This window comes from Physeter macrocephalus, chromosome 6 (assembly GCF_002837175.3).
Source record: "Physeter macrocephalus isolate SW-GA chromosome 6, ASM283717v5, whole genome shotgun sequence".
NCBI classification, from domain to species: Eukaryota; Metazoa; Chordata; class Mammalia; order Artiodactyla; family Physeteridae; genus Physeter; species Physeter macrocephalus.
In genome coordinates, this window is record NC_041219.1 from 25,912,518 (window position 1) to 25,917,407 (window position 4,890).

A 4,890-nucleotide genomic window follows, 5' to 3' on the forward strand; every position below is an offset into this window, starting at 1 on the left:
AACTAACTCATAGGAGACAGCTTTAAAAAAATCTTAGCCCCAGTTTAATACAGTGAAAAATAGGCCTGAGTCAAGAATCATGACTGATCCTGGATGTAAGACCTCTCAGGAGACTAAGTTACAGATTAGCTGCTTGTTAAAAACTGGCACAATCACATCAGATAATCATTGGCAGGTGAATTGTCCTTTCTCTAAGGAAAGAACACTTCTATCTAAATAAGTAGGGCACACCTCTAGGATAAAGGAGCAGTTTCCACTAGTTAGTATAAGATAAACACTAAAATTTCTTGTGTTTCTCCCTTTTGTATGCAGTCTGCCTTGTCAGAATAACAGTTGCTTTAGTTATATTCCAGACCTAAGGGTGCCCTTGTGATCCTATTGGAGTATTTCCTAGTCTTCTTCAATAAAATATTTGTGAACATCTCTCAACGTACATAATTTTTCAGGGAGATCTTCTTTATTCTGATTTTTACGAGTTTTACATCAGAAAGTGACCTTTTATGTGTGTGTATGTGTGTGTGCATGTGACATATGAAATACAGCTTGATTACCATCATGAACATTCTGTAAACAAGGAACCTAAATAAGAAGTGTAGTTAAGAGTCAGGAAGCAGATGGGATCAGAACCAAAGTGCAAATATAAAAATAAGTGAAAATGGCCAAGGATGTGTGCCACAAATACTACTAGTGTAAGAGTAGCCATCTAATGTGCAAACTAATGTGTCTGGAGATGTCAGGCTGGATCAAAATACAAGATCAAGATATACCTAGGTGAATACAGCATAGTGTGGGAAGGCCAAGAACCAATGGATTGGAATTATGGGGAAGCATTCATATACAACCTACCAAAATAGTTGCATTTGGTTGTACAAGCGGTATACTGCTGGGGGGCACTTCACATATTAGTCATAATATATTTGTATAATTATTACAAATTTATGGCAGATAATAAGAACATATCTTGAAGAAGGGGTGCCTTTTTAAAATTCACATGAAGCCTCTATATAGGCTAAAGTGGTGCCAGCTATCGTATTTGTACAGATAGAATGCAAATGAGACTAAAGGTTATCAAGGAAACCTATTTATCTTAACTTCAGATCAATGCTAACTATATGTTTCAAGAGTGGACAACACATTACGTGCTAGTCATGAAATCAGACATTTCATCTTTGTCCACTATCAATGCAGACCACCCTGGTATCCACCTAGCTGTAGTAACCAGCACTCGGTAGCTTATGATTTTGGTTAAGTAGATTCTGAACCTATGATCACAATAGCTGAAATTTCTATTCTCATAGTTTAAAAATGTTCCTGTTTCAGAATTTTATTCACATTTCTAAAGAAACCCTTCACAGTTCTTTCATTCTCTCTCTCTCTCTCTCTCTCTCTCTCTGTCTCCCTCTCCCTCTTCTCTCCCTTTCCTTGAGGTATACCGTGAGTTTTTAGAACTTTGAATTTTCTTAAAATATGTGATTTGTGTGGTAGAGAGACACCAAAGAGAGAAAGAGATCACAAGAGAGCAAGCTTTAGTAATTGGGGCTCGAGATGTTGAGCAAATGAGCCACAGGATGCTTCCATTAGCAGTGCTTGGACAGCATCATTCCTATCACCCCTACTGTGGGATTGACTAACCAATGGTTTATTTTATAATTCGAAAGTCAAACTAAGGGTGAAAGAAAACTCCTTCTGTCTTGCCAATAATTCCACACTTGGAGATGCACATATTCCCACGGGAGGCATGCAGCAGGTGTGAGAGCATGGAGCTATTGCTGTTGGCTGTTGATTACTCTCTGTGTAATTTGAAAAGGTTTCTATTCCCACAGCTTAATGTAATATATCAACAGTAATACATTCATAGTCATTAATCCAGCCTACTGGAGGTTTGGCCACTGTGACAGATGTCTGCTCAATTTCATATTGTGGGTTCTCATTTATTTCCCCCTCCCCCTGGAAAATCTTTTATATAAAAATCTAACATTAATATATCTGATATGATGCTTCCATCCAATAGTGACATTAGTTATCAACCTATAACTTCAAATGAATAGCTAATTAATGATGAGCCAGACACACCAGTACCAATTTAGCACACTTTATCTGCACTACAGTTTATGGCAAAGATTACTAGATGATAAACAAACTCTGAGGTATACTTTTGTTTTTAATAATTGGAATAATCCACTCTTTTGGTTATACACTTAAAAGCTCTATTTTGTCTTAGAGTCTTAAAGACTTTGTCTTACTTCTTTGTGTGTCTTAGACTTGTGTCTTAGAGATATTCCATCACTGGATGAGAAATGTGGAGTAATCCTCAAACATCTCCACCAGGTTCAACAGTAAGCCCAAGGCAGAAAATGTTGCCTGTACCACCTAAATTGACAACTTTTTGCAAGAGAAATTCCATGCATACTGAACACACTCCATACTTTTATCTCTTATCTGGCGGACTTCTGGTAAATGTATAAGAAAGGAAAAACTCTATTTCCCTCTATTGTTCAGTTTCTTAAGAAACTCCTGAGTTTAAGGCATACATATATTTACTGTAAGTATTCATAACAGTAATTGGGCTTAAAGAAATACCTTCAGGGTTCTGATGTTACCTCTATTATTGTAATCCTTTAGCTTTGAATAAAATTGTTGTTGCTATTGTTTTTAAGATTTACCACTTGATTGATTTGTTTTATCCAGTGGGTGCCTCTGTTTTCATTTCCCTTGTATTTTTAATACATTGTACTAATTCCTTCTTTTAAATAATTTTCAGAATCTTAGAAGCAAGCATGGGTAATAATAATGAGCAATATACAAAGCAGGAGGGAAGGAGAGAGAGAGAGAGAGAGAGAGAAAGAGGGAGAGAGAGAGAGAGAGAGAGAAAGAGGGAGAGAGAGAGAGAGAGAGAAAGCAGTAGCTCTCCACAGAAAGCAAGTAGGTCCTTTGCATACAAAGTTTTTTTTGGTCTTTTTAGTATATCATCAGATCACCCAGGAAGCACAGGCTAAAGCTTTTAAAAAAATCTGTCTCCCTCAGTTGTATTTGAATGCTTTTAGAAGAGCTTACAACAGTTCTCCATTTGCATGTTTTCTTATTGCTCTGACAGTAAGTGGGGGGCAAGCTGGAAAGAACTGTGCAAAATATATGCTTGGTGTGGATGAATCTGAGATTTCCATAAGGAATTCCATTTTCTAGCATCTGAGATCAATTTCTTATAATGACATTGAATAAACACCTGTTAACGCACTGCTTGTAAACCCTAAAGTTGCCTATTCTACAAAGTATATCTTCCATTGACTTTCATTTATCCTTTACCCCATTAAGGAGTGTATTTAGTTGTATTAGTTAATTTATTGAGTGATGCTAAGAAATATACCTAAATATTAAGATTGCTTTTTATATGCATCAAAGGTCCTGGGTCTAATTGGAGAACCAGTGACACTTTTCAATTAGAAGAATAGAAATATCCGGAGGATAGAGAGGACACAGAAAAGCATTTTCCATCAGTAGATCAAAGGTCATTTGCCCAGTGGTTAAGGCCATGGACTCTGGCAATAAGACTACCTGGTCGCACATACCAGCTCTTTCATTTAAATCCCATGTGACCTTGGGTGATATACTTAATACTTCTATACCTTGGTTTCCTCATCTGTAAAATGGGTATAATAATAGTACCTAGCATTACTGCAAGGGTTTAGTGCGCAGTTCTTGAACGGTAAGTACTGAGGAGCATTAGCTACTATATAGGATAAGTATACAGAGCATTTTTTAAAAAGTCAGACTTAATCCATTAGGGGCTTGGATTAACTCCACTTTCTCAGAGCTGGTGGGAGGGGTTTTCATTTGAAAGAATGCTCCAACAATAAAACCGTGGGAAAAATGGAACGCAGCCAGAGCTCCATCACTGAAAGCTCCATCACTTTCCATTACTGAAGGGCTTCAATGAAGCCTTTGTCATGGATAATGAAGAGATCCATGACCAGGGAACCCTTCTAACTGGAAGATTTGATGGTTTTCCCCCAGGTTTTGAGACTGTTGAAGGGGGAAGTCAGAGGACTCCTAGAATAAATTGGCATATGGAGTAATTATTTGATAGCAAATATTAAAGAAAAACTCCAGTTGTTATGTTCTTTTTTTCCACTGGGAATCCTAGCCAAACAGAAGCGTTGGCTCTATGACAGCAGGCTTACAAATCTGTCTAGTACGATTTTGAGTTCTACCGTATTTGTTAAAATCCAGCCATTTTGCACCCCAATGATGGGAGGGGTGGTTGAATTCTGTCCGTTGCCTGAAAGAAATCAATCATAATCCTCTACATGACCACGCAGGGTCTTTCAGGCCACAGAGAGTCCATCTTTAGTTGTATGCCTGGAGCCCCCAGATCTCCTTCACTTTTTTCTTTTCTGTTTTTTCCTCCAGTGTCCAGATTCCATCCTGTTTCAATACTTTGTGATCAGACTTCCATCCTAAAAAGAGTATATTGCATCCTTATACTCTTCAGAAGGGATCAGCTGCAAAATAAACAAAACCTCATTGCTAATATTAATTGCCCCTTCTAGCAAAATCCTAATGCTTGGCTCTCTCCATTGCAACAGTGAGGGCATAAGGAGCATAGACTAGACAGAAACACATCTCACCACAATTTGACAGAGACACAGAAGGAGAGCGTCTCTAAGATCATGTTCAATTCCACAATTCTTTACTTTCATCTCTACAAAAAAGTGCAGCCTTGTTTCTGCTAAAAGCAGAAACCTCTATAATCAGACACAATTTGCCCAGCAATCAGTTGGTAATAAGGGATCAGTGTTCCAGTCAATTTTAAAGAGACTTTTGGATGATGTAAGAGCCTAGATTATAAAAGAGTTGTGGTAACGAGAAGAGCAGAGAGGGGGAAAGGAAAAG